This window comes from Protopterus annectens, chromosome 11.part0 (genome assembly GCF_019279795.1).
Source record: "Protopterus annectens isolate FY-2018-M chromosome 11.part0, PAN1.0, whole genome shotgun sequence".
Classification (NCBI taxonomy): Eukaryota; Metazoa; Chordata; order Ceratodontiformes; family Protopteridae; genus Protopterus; species Protopterus annectens.
The window spans coordinates 645,865,718-645,883,013 of NC_056745.1; positions in this window are offsets into that span (position 1 = coordinate 645,865,718).

Consider the following 17,296-nt stretch of genomic DNA (forward strand, 5'->3'; position numbering starts at 1 on the left):
AAGACTGCTGAGCTGAGACCTCATTTGCATAATTATTGTGCTCAGTGTCACAAATCAGTGTGCTACAAAAGCCAACAGGTATACAGGCCTCATTACACTAGGGAAGAATTCACAGAGGTACTGACACACAACAAGCTTATCCGCGATGGTGCAGCAGTAGCGTTGTTGCCTCACAGCAAGAGGTTCACCCGTTCGATTCCTGGCTAGAGTGCAGGGAGTGCCTTCTGTGTGGAGTCTGCATGTCCTCCCCATGGTTGGGTGTTTGAAAGACATGCGTAAATTGACATGCCTTCGTTGAAGGTTGAACATCGAGCTGGCACCTCAGCGTTTGTGAAAATCTACTGCCAATCATTAGCAGACCGGAGTTCCGCTGTGGCGACCCCTAACTGGGAAAAGCTGAAAGACAACAACAACTGACACACAACAGGCTTCAGAGGTTATGCATAATCAACACTGTGGAAAGCAGATATTCTACTTGCTGAAGGTATATGCAGTATTTTCCCAGGTTTTACCTGCCTGTACATGCAAAACAAATATTTCTCTGTAGAAATGCATGCTTGTGGGAAATATTCGGTGCCTGTAAAGTGTTTCAACCAGGGAAAAGTAGTCAGTGAAGAGGGAAGGGTGTACATAAGAGCTAGGAAAGTAGAAGGGAAGTACACCCAAATGTAATTATGAAAGATAGCTCTTAAAGGAGGCAGGGCAGCATTGTGTTGTGATATGATGGGACACAAAAACATGTGTATGTCTTATTTTTAGCACACGCTTTGGTATCTATAACAGTAACATGGTGCTGCTGCACTCACATTATACCACTATGTCGACACCCTACATGGTAATGTGCATGTGGGTGCTTGTTCATCTGTTGAAAAGTGACCACATCAGGTATTATCCAGTGATGTCCCTATGGAAATGTATGTGGCAGAATGTATGCAAGAAAGTACTAAAAAGTAAAGACAGGAACTGCCAGACTGGCTACTGGAAAAGCATGGTCTCCAAAGAGGGGAAGACTAGGAAAAACAAGTGGCTTTTTAGGCAGGAAACTGCTGACTAGCCTTACCATGAACATGCTTGGCAGGATCTTGAAAGTGACACCAATGCAGTTAGTGGCCAGGACCACAAGCAGGCAGACATATAGCCACTGACATTATCCATGATACTTACAAGTACAATTTCTGTCTTGCACATGAAGGTAGAGACACAGGAGGGGGGGTCCATTGGTTGAGCCACCTTTGATGGAGGTGTTTCCTAGCTGAGAGGAAAAACAGACTCATCACAGTCCCACAGTGATGTTTTGGACCTCAGAGAGCTAAACTGCAACATGTCCCAAGAATATTGATTATAGATGCCCCAGGTAAGTATTGCTATTTCTGTGATACACAGATTATTTTTTGATCTTCTGTGATGCCCCTGCACTGGCCCAGTAATCAAGGAGCCTCAATCCTCACCACTGGCAACAGTGGACAATGTACACACTGGGAGGATGACAAGTACACACACAGTAAAATGCAATTTCCCTTAAGAACACACAGAGATCGCTGTCAGTCTGGGGCTGGTTTCTCGCTCTTTCTCCAGATCCCCAATAAGACTCTCCACTGGCACAGCTACAGAGTGAGATCTCAGCTGAGTGGCCAAGCTAAGCCCTCCAGCACCCTCTCTGCCCAACCAGTGCTTCGTGTCCCTGCCCAAGTTGCTGACATACACACACTTTGAGATTTAATTTATACACACACACACACACACACACACACACACACACACACACACACACACACACACACACACACACACACACGCACACACACACCTGGGATAGGCTGGCAGAGGTTTACTAGCTATGCCCCCTTCTGCCCAGACTCTTAATGTAGTTTTCACTGTGGCCAGCCAGCTACTTATCAGCTACTTTAAGGCCCTTAACAAAGGGTGTCAAATCTTACTGTGTAATGTTACTATTCATCCAAATGGTAGTTTGACCAAGGGCCAGTCTATTAGGAGTGGCCTATACAGTGTCACCAAATAGATATGCAAGTACTGTAAGAGCTTAAATATCAGACCAGCCACAATTGAAAGTTTTAAATAAATTTAATAATAAATAATAAAAGAACAAGATGATACTCAGTAAACAAACACAGTTTCTTCAGAGTTCAAAATCACAGGAAATATTTATAACAACATTGTAGGACAGTCTCAAATAAATAACGAAAACATTTAAGCTATACTTCATTATATTCCTAACTGTATCTAAGAGAAATTACTGTACCCTACACTTACTTACAGCAAGGCAAGTGCAGAGGTGGAGAGTGGATGTTCTTGTCAGGTCAAAGACAAAATACAAAATGCTCTGTCTCTCTCTCTCTCTCTCTCTCTCTCTATCTCTCTCAAAGTTCTTAAATTAATATAGCTACTTACCTAATCCTGCCTAATACTTGAATACATCCATACACATTAAGTTCCTTCCACCTCACCCAATAGGAGATCAATCTTATTTACTGTTTTCTTACAAATGTTACTTTTATATCATTCTCAGATTATTTAAAACCTCAGTACAATGGTGACTCTGTACTACTGTTCTCTAATGTATAAACATGTAAATATGCATTGTATATTATACTATGTTGCTATTTTACTTTGCTTATGTTTTACTATCTAATATTTACTACTTGCTTAACTGTTACTATTTCTACTATGTTTTATGGAGCCTTTCTCCCCAGGCCTCCACTGAAAATGGGCTTCTTGAGCCCAGTTGACCTCCCCGGTGATCAAACTGGAAATAAATAAATAAATATCGAATATTACTGCTGGGATACTTGCACCATGACATCACTTTATGTCACCTGACTTCAGTTCCCAGGCTAAATCCCCACTGCATCTGGAAGCATATAACATCTCTCTGTGAAAATACATAGCCTTCAGATGTTTGCAACTGCTAGAAGACATAAAACAATAAAAGACTTACAAAACAATATAGATAATTCCCTAGTGTAGACATCCTGTCTCCTGTTGACTGAAACTGAAAGATAACATCCCTTGTTTATGCCCTGTCAATAAAGTACTTCAATCTCAACTATTCTTAAGTTTTGTAAGCTAACCTCCTGCTAAAAGACATACATCTAAACAATTGTAAAACTGTATAAAATATATCTTCACCACACATGTCTATGCAATAGGACATATAGTTCTAATATAGTGGTAACACAAGCAATTGCATCCTGCTGATATTCACAAATGACATACAACTATTTACAAAATTCCAGACAGCTGGGCTGACAAAGTGACACCCCCCCGAAAACTCAAGCTAGATTTTCAAGTGACCCTTAAGAAACGTTGCTTGAGTGGGTTCAGCCTATCTGAGAATACCTTACCCCATTCCCTGTCTTGAGAGCCTATCTGTGCTGGCATTACTAACCCCATTGCGGTGCTGCACTGCCATATTGTATGCCTGCAACCCTGGCTCCACCTTAGCAACTTGGCATTTTACTGGCTGGCTTGATGTAGTCATGTTAAGAAATTGTGGTCTGTAACTACAGTGACTTTCTTCCGTACAGATAAGGTTGAAGTTTCTGCAGTGCCCACGGTATGGCTAGACATTCCTTTTCTACAGCTGCATAGCATTCCTTCCTGGGTTGGATCCGATGGCTGTGATGTACCACTGGGTGCTCTTCTCCCTCTGAGGAAACCTGGCTGAGTACACCCCATGGTTTGAAGCATCCACCTGCACAACAAATTCTTTGCTATAGTCTGGACTGGCTAACACAGGGGGTTCTCCCAAATCTCCTTTAAGCTTCTGGAATGCCTGCTCACATGCTGGGGTCGACATTATCTTATCTGGCCTGTTTTTCCTCATCAGGTCTGTGAGGGGACCAGCTATGGTACTATAATTGCAGACAAACTTTCTGTAGTACCCTGCTGTCCCTAAAAATGGCATCACCTCCTTTTTAGTAACAGGGGCAGACCATGCCTGAATGGCTTCCACTTTAGCAGTTTCTGGCCTGATCTTACCACTCGTCATTATATGTCCCAGGTAGGAGACCTCTGTCATACCCACCTGACATTTGCTGGGCTTAATGGTCAACCCTGCCCTCTGTAGTCTGCCCAGCACCTCCTTGACATGCTGAAGGTGCTTTACCAGGAATGGCTGTAGATGGCAATATCATCCAGGTAAGCAAGCGAAAATCTCCTGCTCCTGCTAGAATATGATCTACCAGTCTCTGGAAAGTCACTGGGGCATTTTTCAACTCATACAACCCAAAAGGAGTCACAAAGACTGACCACTCTCTAGCGCTGGGAGTCAAGGGCACCTGCCAGTAACCCTTGGCAAGATCAATAATGGTAAGATACTTAACTTGACCCAGCTGCTCTAGGGCTTCATCTGTCCTAGGCATGGGGTAAGCATTTGACTCTGTGTGACTATTTAATTTCCTGTAGTCCACACAGAACCTGGTGCTGCCACTACCACCAGGGAGGACCAAGGACTGCTGGACTCCTGGATTACCCATAGTTCCTACATTTCATGTATCTCCTCCCTGGGGGTCTGTTTGACTCTCTCAGGCACCCTATAAGGGACCTCCTTAATAGACCTTTGGGGTCCTGTATCTACATGGTGTTGTACCAGGTGGGTGCACCCTGGTTAGCATTCCCCAAACTCCTGCAACACTGCTTGGATTTCTTGAACCATAGCTGCTGGGACACTGCTACCCCTTCCACTGAGGTGTTAGTCTGAGCCTCACTAAGGAGATCAGTCACCAGATCCCCCCCAGACTCCTTCAGTCATCCACTGCAAATACTCAGCACAAGGGCCTCCCTATCATGGTAAAGTTTCATCATGTTAACATGGTATGATTTATGCCCCTGCCTCCTGCCTAATAGTTCTACCATGTAGTTAACATCACTGACCTTCCTTACCACCTTGAAGGTTCCCTTCCAGGCTGACTGCAGCTTGTTATGTCTGACAAGAATGAGAGCCATTACCTGCTGCCCCACAGCATACTCTCTAGCTCGAGCATTCCTGTCATACCAGACTTTTTCATGCTGTTGAGCTTCTGCAAAGCCCATGAGCTCCCTGACCCTTGTCCTGAAGTCTACAACATATGCCACAACAGACTCCTTGTGGGATTCACACTCACCCTCCCACTCATCTTGGATCAAATCTAGAGGTCCCCTCACCCAATGCCCATACAGCAACCCGAAGGATGAAAAGCCTGTGGATTCCTGTAGCATGTCTCTGTAAAAAAGCAATAGATGGGGCAAATATTTGTACCACTCCCTCTTCAACTGGTCTGCAAATGCTCATAGCATGGTCTTGAGTGTAGAGTTTAATCTTATAACAAGACCATTAATCTGGGGATGGTAGGTTCATAGGTTGGTACTAGGCTATCGGCCCTGGGGCCTATGCAAGCCTAACCATGACAATTCCCTGGATATTTCTTCCCACAATATTTACTTCTCTGGGCCCCCTGTCTAGCAGGGTGACTGACATGATCCCTGGGGTGAATTTCCTATCTCCCATCCAATCATCAAGGTTCCTTTGGAAGAGGGCCAATGAGGCGCTCTGCTTGACATGTATGGGCAGTCTATTCCAGAGTATGGGGAGTCTCTGGGTCAGAAACCTATCCCTCCAGCATGTTTTGTTCATTGTGATGACAAGGTTTAGATCCCTGGAGCATGTGGCTCTGAGGGATTGGGATTTCTTTAAGTGGCGCATGTGCAATAGCTCAGGGTTTGACATGGCCTTGTATGTTAAGCAGAGATCGCCTCTGAGTAGATGGTATGCCACAGAGTATAGCATGAGTTTTTTTAGATGGTCAGCATATGGCATCTGCTTTAGGCCTGTGATTCTTTTAGTGAGGTATTTCTGTGGCCTTTCCAGCTGTTGCAGATGTCTTGTGAGGTACATACCACACGGGGCATTATACTATATAATTGGTCTATAATGGGTCTAAAATAGGGGTGGTCTTTAGGTGCTTAACCCCCACAGTACTTCCACTGACAAGCCAGTAGATCTGACATGAAATTGGCATTTCTGTCAATCAGCATTTCTTTTGGGAAACCTACTCTGCTGAAAATCTCTAACAAAGTATTTGTCACCTTTTCTGCCTCAACGGAGGACAAAGCCACTGCCTCAGGGTATCTTGTAGCATAATCTACTACCATTAGGATATACTTTTTCCCCTGTGGAACTTGGGGTACTCAGAGGGCCCACAATATCCATAGATACCCTCTGAAATGGCTTCTCATTCACAGGCAAAGCATCAAAGGAGCTTTGGCCTTGTCTCCTGCCTTGCCTACCTTTTAGCACTGCTCACCTGTCCTGCAGTACCTTGTTACATCTCTGGAAATCCCACGCCAATAAAAGTTCTGCATAATTCGTCTGTTTGTACATTTTATACCCATATGACCTGCAAAGGGAATATCATGGGCTATGGCTAGAAGTCCTACCAAAAAAGGCCAGCACTACAAAGTGGTGTCAAGTGGAGTCAAAAATGGTTTATTACCAAACAGCCCAAATTATAAATGACAAATGAACTGCATAAAAATGCAGCACAATCCAAATCCAAACCAGTTTCTGCCACAAAGCCTTCCTCAGTGAATGGCTAAAAGTGCCAGGTGGTAGGCTCTGGGCACTACCAACTGCTGTATTCTCTCACGCTCTAGCCTTCCCTTAGGGGGTCCACTCTCTATACAGTAACTCTTTATGCCAGTATACAGATTCCCCCTTCCCTTGAGAATCAGATGCCTCACTAGCTACCTCCCTCAGGCCTTGTAATGTAGGGTCTGAGAGCTGAGACTGTCTCAACTCTCTCTTGGTAACCCTTCCCAGCTCTCCTTCCACAGGAAGTCTGGTATTCTCTGACAGCAGTGCCTCACTGTCAGCCTGGGTACTACTACTCACCTCTACCTTTGCAGTCACTCTGTCCAAGGGAACATCAGTACCCATAACCAGCTGTGGCTCACCCTCAGTCTCACTGCTACAGGGTAGCTCCCTCCTTGAAGTAGTCACCTCACCAGTCCTGGCTGTAAGTGTATGGTCTGTCTGGGTCTCCCCCAGGCTACCAGACCACATGCTTGTCTCCAAGCCTGACTACATGTAACTGCATTCACACAAGATACTGCATTATCAAAATCATTCCCTATCAGAACATCTGCAGGAATATCCTCAAACATATCTACTTGCTGGATTTCTTTTCCACCTTCCCAGTCAAGGTGGCCCCTAGCCAAAGGTGTTTGAAATGGGGTTCCTCCTAAAGCTCTGACTGGAGTAGACTGTCCAAGCAAGTAGTGCTCCTCTTTAACCATTGCAGGCTTCATAATGGTTAGTTCAGAGGCTGTGTCTCTCTCTTAGCCATGGCCACTTTCCCATTTACTAAGATAGGATATAACCTCTTGTGGTAGTTTGGTACCCTTCTTCCTCTTGTGGTAATTTGGTACCCTTCTTGTCTCAAGACAACTTACTGCTGGCATTCTATCATTCCCACTTACTGGCTCTCCTACCTTTTGTTCCCCACCTTGCCTCTGTGGACATCTATATGCTACATGGCCCACTGGGTGCATTTAAAACATTTAACCTTTGGTCCTGGATGTGTAGCTGGACTAGTGGCTTCCCCTGTTACTGACAGACTCTGTTGGGGTGATCCGGGCTGCCTACCATGGGTTCCCTTAGACCCACGAGCAGCACTGGGTATCCCTTTCCTGTGCAGTGATGCCCTGCTTGCTAGGTATAGGTCTCCCTTTTTCCCCAACTCGCCTGCTGCGTTACATTCTCTATCCGCTAACCAGACTCTTATGTCCTCAGGCAAAGTATTAAGGGCTTGCTCCCTCACCAAAAGGTCTGCCAGCCCTTCAAAAGTGGTGACATGACATCCACTCACCCACCTATGAAAATAAGTACTTAGTTCAGTGATATATTCACACACACTTTCATCTGCATTTTATGTGCAAAAGACTAAAAATAGTTTCAGTAAACTAATCTATCAACATCTTTATAGTATTCATCAAAAGGACAACAAGAGTGCTTTAGCAAGGCATTCTATGTGTTACAGTAACTTTGATAGTTTTTTTTTTAGTTTTGGAACAGATGAAGATATCACCTTTTAACAGTGACTGGGAGAACAGGTTACTATTTGTATGTAACTTTACTTGTATAGACTGTGTACATATTTAATGTTTGTAGCTGCAGTTCAGAGTAGTAGATGGGTTATGGTCGTTCTCACGACTCGCACAGTACGTAAACAGCTGATTCAGATCAGCGTTTAAAACTGTACGCTCCTACCGCTTGTGTGCCCAATTCATATTATAAAACAAGTCGTCTACATAAAGGACCGGTTTCCTAGACAAGGAAATAAGTAGTTATTCACTCCCTCTCGAGTGCCTGGATACTATTTCACAGTGGCGCTACATGCGCTATAGCAGCGCTTCATAGTCAAGCTTAATGCTTACATCCTGAGGGAAGATCCATTCACTTTAAAGCTTGCACTCATCCCTTTGAACCCACCTCTATTAGCAGTGTTTGAACACGCTAGTTTTATCGGCTCAACACTCGCTCAGGTCATTTAAGGTTACAAGGGTCTACATTTAGCATCTTGAATATTCAACGCGAAGTGTGAAGAACACGCTGGTTTTTAGCGACTCAACGCTCGCTTAGGTTTTTAAAGTTTTCACATACAATGCGAAGTGTGAGAACACGCTAGTTTTTAGCGACCCAACACTCGCTCAGATTATTGAAAAGATTACAAGGTTTACATTTGACATCTTAAATGTATAATGCGAAGTGTGGGAACACGCTGGTTTTTAGCGTCTCGACACTCGCTTAGGTTATCTTTGAAAGGTTACAAGGGTTTCCAACTGAAGCTTTAACTTACAATACGAAGTGTGAGAACACGCTAGTTTTTAGCGACTCAACACTCGCTCAGGTTATTTTTAACCACTTCGTAAATTATTACGTTCTCCCCCTCTGGACTCATTTCCTATTTAGCCAGCTATGCTTGCTGTTTGCTGTTTAGTGTATAGTACTTTTTTCTCTTAAGTATAATTAACTTAAATGGTCTATATATCCTTGGCGACTCAAGCTAATATTAACAGATGGTTTTATGTGTAACCCACTCAGCTTACCTGAACCTTACATACACTTCCTCTAGCTCATGCTGAGACTTATCATAACCCAGTTTATTACAGTCTTATGTGAGAATATTGTTAGTTAGTCTACCTCTACGGCAATCTTGACTGGATATCTAATATTTCAGTGGAATTTTGTTACCATGGCCTTGCTCTAGATGTGGTAATTGTGTTTTTCATGACGCTCTCTAGTCTGCTCATACATATGTTTTATCTGTTTTAATTTCTGCCATCGTACAGTATAATTGATTTGTTTTTGCCTGCACTAACTTCAAATGGAACTATTGCTGGATAGTGAGTATTTTCATGAAGATGTTACCTGTATGTTAATGTAGTGCTTCCTTAAGCTTGTGTTTGGTCTATAACTTAACTATCTCCTTTCTATCTCCTTTTCCCAGCCATACAACCCCTTGACCACCTGCTGGTCTTGGATCTTGCATCTTATCCCTAATTGCATCTTATCCCTAACTGCTGTCTCCTCTCCTAATTGAAGGAATAAAGCTATCCCACTAAGGGGAGCCTTCACCTGGAAAGACATAAGGAAGTATGTCCTAGAACTTCTGCTGGTTTTAAATACATATTTGTATGCCTCTTTCCCAGTGAAATTGTATACTCCAAAGTCAGCTCAGCCAGCAGCCTGCAATCCAAACCTCCCCTCTCCTCCTCTCTATCTACTTATCATACATTCCCTGTAATATCCGTAGCAGCTTGCCTCACGCTTGAACCCTCAGGCCCTGTATACAGCATTGACAGAAGTACCTGCTGTGGCTTTTAAGTGGCCCCCATCTACTAGGGGCTCTCTTTTCTTTTCTTTTGTAAACTGCTCATACCTAGCAACCTCTCTTTTTCTTACCCTATCTTACTGTTCGCCCCTTTCTACTCCACTACCTCTTTCTACCCTTCTCTGTAGCTCTGAGCTTCTACTCGCTCCTACCTCTTGACAACAAAGTTACTTATATCCCTTTGCCTTACTTATCTTCATTCTGAGTACTTACTGATAGTTTTTCTCCTGGTCCTCTTCTCCTTTGGCTCTTCTTCCCTGCTCCTTATGGCTCTGGGCTCACTCCTCCTCCCTACCCCCAATTCTCACCCACCCCCAGGGGTCCTACATTTATCTGGAATATTGCCACACCCCTATTTACCTCCTCTCCAATCACAGCTCCACACTACTCCCTAAATACATCACAGTTACCACTCTCATACCTACACACCCTCCCCTTTCTTAAACACTATACCTATCTCATTACATCCCTACCTCCATCCCCACCCTATCCAATTACTATCATCCAACATTACCTCATCACACTATATCCTACATCACTACAAACAACCATCTAGTTCACAATGCCCATATTATCCATCCATCCTTTACTGAGATTACTTATCTCTATACTATTATTATCATCTCTTTTATCTACTTATATCATAACTTCTTACGAATTCTCCAAGAATATCTCTCCCTCACTGCCCTCTAAAAGCACCTCTACACATGCAATACCTTTATCTGCATCCAATATACTCTCACCCTCTCAGTCCATATACCTTCTAGCCAAATACCACAGGCTAGTACATTGCAAATTTATAAAGACTCTAACCAAAAAGACATATCTTTCTCACTATAATCTTAAACAACATATATTTCTTACTCTTTTCCACTTACTACAAGATGGTGATATTCACCCTAATCCTGTCCCACATCTTACTACAACCAACATCAAACAAAACCAACCTAAACCATTATCCCTCTTGTACTCTAACCCTTCTAATTCCCTTTCCATAGCCCATCTTAATATACGTAGTATCTGCAACAAAATCAGTCAACTCCATGCCCTCCTTGAAACTCAACAGTTTGACATTTTATGCCTATCAGAAACTTGGTTAAAACCTTCCATTAAAGACATCGAAATTACCCCACCCGGTTATAACATGATTAGACTTGATCGCACTACCAAGAAAGGAGGTGGGGTAGCCATTCTGTACAAAGCAAAACTTAAACTTAATCCTCTAGACCTGACTCTTACCCAAAACACAAATGCAGAAGTTATTAGCTCCAAAATACAAATCAATAACACTAAAGCAATAAACATCATTTGTACTTATCTCCCCCCTGGAAATAACATCAATACCCTTGAAGATATACTTTACCAATTTTCTATCAAACTCCCACAAGAAACACTAATCCTAGGGGACTTCAACATAGATTGGAATTCCTGTAACAATGATAACCCTACTTCCCACATTAACCTCTATGGCTTCAAACAACTTATCGATGGTCCCACTAGAATTAATAAAGCAAACAATAAGTATACCACCCTAGACTGGATTCTTACAAATACACCCTTGCAAACCTACCAATCTCATATCCTTCCAGATGACCTTAGTGACCACGCACTAACCTATATCATTAGATGCAAAACAAACCTAACCCTACCCACCACTTTCCAAACTCTACACTCAAAAAAGCAATTTAACCCTGATCACTTTCAAGCTGAACTTTCACAATGTCATTGGGCCCCACTAAAATATCTCCCACTCAACAAAGCAGTAGACCACTTCAATTCTACATTCCTAGCTATACTTAATCAGCATGCCCCAAGTCGCACCATTAGAACTAAAACTAAAACTGCTCCCTGGCTAACCACAAATACTAAGCATAAAATAGCCCTAAGAAACAAATCTTGGCATAAATGGCACTCCAAAAGTCCAAATGACCACCAAAACTTTAGAGAACTAAGAAACAGTACTAAAAAGCAATCCTATCAGACAAAAAGAAATACTACGCTCAACTTCAAAATAGTACCAAAAATGAACCAAATATATTCGGGTCATTTATTAATAATCTGCTGACCCCAGGCAAAATAATTACCCCAACCCACAGGATTCCGACCCAGATAACCCCACACTAACAGCCAATAACTTTAATTCCTTCTTCACCAATTCTATACAAACTCTAGCCAACCAACTATCTCCAGATACTTCTAAACTACCTCCACATACCTTAATAAACACTATCCCTCCCTTTAACCTACAACCTGTATCTACCTCCTTTATACAATCTCTTCTCCATAAACTAAAACCTACTACCCCTTCTGCAGACAAGCTTCCTGCTGAATTCTTGCAACTAGCAGCAAAATCCATTGCTTACCCTGTCTCTATCCTGATAAACAGATCAATAAAAGAAGGTATTTTTCCAACAGTCTGGAAGATATCTCATATAATACCCCTACATAAAGGAGGCAAATCTTATGACTTCTCCAACTATCATCCCATAGCACTTCTATCCCCCTTAGCCAAAATCATGGAGAAATGTATACATAAACAACTACTCAACCATCTCCTCCATAACAACCTTCTAGCTGACACTCAACATGGTTTCAGACCTGCCCACAGTACCACCACAGCTTTACTCTCCTTTACCAATACCATAAACTTCAACCATAACAACAACAAACTTACATCTTCTTTTTCTTAGACCTATCAAAAGCCTTTGATATGGTGAATCATTCACTTCTTCTGCACACACTAAAATCTCTGGCCCTGGATCCCTCTTCCATAACCTGGTTTTCTTCCTATCTAGAAAACCGGCAGCAAGCTGTTCTCTGGAAAAACTCACTATCTGCTCTCCTCCCTATTTCTTTAGGAGTACCACAAGGGTCTATCCTAGGCCCACTCCTATTTTCCATCTTTATCAACGACCTCCAATCATCTATACCCAACACCACCTGCATACAATATGCAGACGATTCCACCATTATTTGCACTGCTTCTTCTCAAACTGAACTCCAGACTCAAACTCAAACAGCCTTCTCAACTGTTGAACAGTGGTTCTCCAATCGCTGCCTACTCCTTAACCCTAAGAAAACTAAATTATTACTCTTTTCACCTACACGTAAATCAACTTTATTAAACTTCTGTATTACAGCAACTGACAACACAATTATCTCTCCTGATTCCACAACTAAACTTCTCGGTGTTATTATCGATAACAATCTTAACTATGATACTCAAATCAACAGTACTATAAAAGCAGTTAATAAGAAAATAGGATCCCTATACAGAATAAAGCCCTTCCTCACACCTGAAGCTAGGACAACCTTAGCCCAAACACACCTTATCTCTACCCTTCTCTATGCCTCCCCCATTTACACTAATCTATCTAAAAGTAACCTTAAGAAACTTACTACATCTTATCATAATATTGCCAGATTTGCCACCTCATCCCAATTCAGAACCCACCACTGTCTAAACCTAAAACAACTACACTGGCTGGAACTCCCTAACAAGCTCATTTTTCAACAACTTTTAATAGCACACAAAATCCTATACCAACCTTCTAAAACACCAGCTCTTTATACCCTCTTGACTCCCTACATAAACCTGAAACAACTACGTTCCTCTGATAAACTACTTGTTAATATTACCAAAACTAATAATTCTGCAGGCAACTGCCTTTTCTCTAACTCAGTAGGTAAAATATGGAACAATCTTCCATCTGATATCTCTTCTTTGTCCACTCTTCCACTCTTTAAGAAACAACTATTAAGACACTTTAATAAATTCTGGCTTTGCTCTTGTACCAACCCAGACTAACCTGTTTGCACCTTACTCTATCATAAACCTTCCTTAACCACTTTGACCCTTACATCTACCTCAACTCTCCAACTAACAAATTTTCCCTTATCTTTGTAAATATTACATTATTCATTTTAACATTTCTGACCCTCCTTTTGTATTGCTAAGAGTTAACCTCTAACTTAATCTCTTTCTAATTTAGCCTTTTCTAGTTAGTCATGAACTATAATATAAGTGATTATATAACACATTAGTTCTATGCAATATTTGTAATTGTAAAATTGTTTTAGCCCTGGAGCTTTTCTCCACAGGCCTTTTGTCTAAGTTAGCTTATTTAGTTCTTTAAGATCTATAATATATGTGATTACATATCATTCTTCCCATTGCATAACACACTTGTACTATGTATTATTTGTATTTGTAAATTTTTTTTTGTACCTCTGGAGCTTTTCTCCCTGGGCCTCCACTGAAAATGGACATAAATCCAGTTGGACTAGCCCGGTCAACAAATGTAAAATAAAATAAAAATACATACAGAAATGCAATGACAATTAAGATTAGACATAACAAACCCTCTGGGACTCAATGAAACAATTTCTATTGCCAGTGAGTTGAGGAAGCGAGCTGTAGAAATTCGTTAGTTGAGGAAGCGAGCTGTAGAAATTCATTAGATTTGCCTAATGGTATTAGTAATAGTGTGTACGAATCTATCAAAGGTTTTATGATTATTTTTACCTATTATTACTTTTATATCATTATTTTTATTTTATAACATTTAGTTGTGTACATTGGTTGAGTTATAAGTAGGAGGTTCTATTTTAACTTAGTAACTGATGATGTAATTAATATGTTTTTTGACTGGGTATACTGGAGGGTGTCCCCCGGATTCATGAAGCTTGCGCCAGGTGAAGGCGTAGCGTAGGCGGCATAATGCCAAATATGTCCGCTGAGCGATTCAGGTACAAACCAATCCCACGTGCACTACCAGCGTACGCCAGAGCTACGCAGCCCTCGACATAGGTATGCAAATCACCCCATGTGCAGTGTCGCACCATGCTAATGAAGGCATACAGCAATTCATGAAGTGGTGCAGGCATAGCGCAAGCCCATGGAAATGTAAACCAAAAAACACGGTTTGCATTTTCCCAAACAGAACATCGGAGTTATGGAAGCGGACCACACACATGTATTACAAAGTTAACATATGCCAATGGAGAAATACACAGCCAATGGCACAAGAAAAGATGCACAACACCTAAAAAACAACATTTAATATCATGTCCACAGTAACGCACAGTACAACTGCAGGGCATGTGTGTGCAAACAGGAATACAAAGGAAATATATAAAAATGGCAGAAAATCGCAATGAAAGACAAATCAGGATTGCACCATAATATGCAATGGTAGGCATGGCACACCACAAGCAAGGCATAAGGGTTGCCAGGGGCCCGCGACAGTGTTCAGTGCTGTAACTATGAATTAGTAGTCAATGCCATGCAAATGAGGCAGGTAATGCTGAATTGCAAACGTCCCACCGGATTAAGGATGTACCTGATGGTGCAGCGCTATAACACCGAGGAGTGTATCAAAGGTGATACATGACATCAGCAGAGGGGTGTGCCACCGTATCAGTAAGCACATTGGAGCAATGCAAATCTGGCCTGGCCATTGCTAAGCAAAGCTGAAGGACAGGGGTGGGGAGGAGGGTATAGAACCGTTTAGCTGAGAGCACACATGGTGCCCAAAAGTGCATGTGTACAGGGATGAACTCGTGCCCGAAACCTGGTAAGCAGATGCACGCACCGCGAACAATAGTACAAACAGGAAGGTCATGGGAAGAAAAGAAGGAAATGCTGAAGCAGGGTAATTGACGTAGTAATGAGCAATTAACACCAATCAACACACGGCGGCCAATCGACGGCAGTAGACAAGTCTGCTTGCAGAAACCTGCAAAACAGGATAGGGGAGGCATAGGATTGCAAAGAATGGTGTGGAGGACCTGGAATGCAAAGATAGGAGAACTGTCATAGCAGAGCAAAGCAAACCCACAGTAGATCGGCAATAGCACACATTACGCAAGATAAGCCAGGTCTAGGAAAGTACAAATGAAAGCAGGCAGCTGGATGAATGCCAGCAAATAGTAGGTGTAACGTGCGCAAATGTAAATGGAAGGGCAGGAGGTAATGATGGCATCCAAATGTAATGCAACACCAAAGGCAGCACAATAGCGGTTTCGTAAATAAAACACAGAAGATACCCTGTAGCCACGATCGTACATACACACCCTATGACATCATCAGTGTTCACAGCATAACAGTATAAAGTGTGAAAGCACCCAACACACACCTGTGTATTCCCAAACACCGCACCATAGGTGTAAACAGACAGGGAACTTTTAAAATGTACATGTTGGGAGCTGCCATAGTTGTGATTCATCAGCATGTGTTTTAGACCGACGGTGTTGTAGAGGATGATGCCGACAACCACCGTAGGCCTCAGAGGAGGAGAAGAGTGTTCAGACCAAGGGTAACCTTCCAGGGGCTACATGATCTGGAGATAGTAGAGCATTACAGGGTGGACAGGGACATCTTACAGCAAATAGTAGAGCTGTGCCGGCCATGCCTGAGAACCAGAAACAACAGAGGGGAACCCATCCCAGTGGACACGAAGGTATGTGTAAGCTTGCGAATACTAGCCACAGGTACCTTTCAAAGGCCAACTGGAGATATAATGGGGATCTCACAGGCATCGGCATCCAGGGTACTACACCAGTTCCTGAATGCCATGTTACCACATGCCAATGAGCATATACACTTCCCCCGAACTCAGGAGGAGTTGGCCAGCAATATGCGTCACTTCCACCGTGTGGCAAACTACCTGGAGGTACTGGGTGCGATAGACTGCATGCACATACAAATTAAGTCACCACCCGGTGACTATGGTAGGTGCTACATAAACCATAAGGAATTCCACTCCATCAACTGCCAGGTCGTGTGCAATGACAGGGCATTATCATGGATGTGTGTGCTGGCAGCCCTGGAAGCTACCACGACTCCCATATCTGGCATGCCTCACAGCTGTATCAGGTATTTGTCAGGGGGGACATCCCACAAGGTCACCTTGTGGGGGATGCTGGCTATGCACTGGAGCCATGGATGATGACCCCCATCAGAAATGCACACACACCAATGCAAGAACGCCATAATGAGGCACACGCACAAACCAGAATCATCATAGAGCATGTGTTCGGGATGCTGAAATCACGGTTCTGGTGCTTGGACACATCTGGTGGAGCCTTGCAGTACTCTCCAGGCATGTGTGCCCACATCTTCATAGTATGTGCCATGCTACATAATATGATCCTGCGGAAACAGCTGCAGCAGGGTCATAATGGGGGAGGGCCTCACAGCCCAGCGCAAGTGCCAAGGCCAACACAGGCACAGAGGGATCCAGACCACGGACACACTGTGCCAGCCCCAGTAGGCAGACGGAGGCATGCCCAATATGCCTATGCCTTGGCAAAGAGGGAACGTATAGCACATACCTTGACAGTGTAGGCTCCCACAGACTGACACCCCTCCCCACCTGCACACAGTAACATGGATGGCACACAAA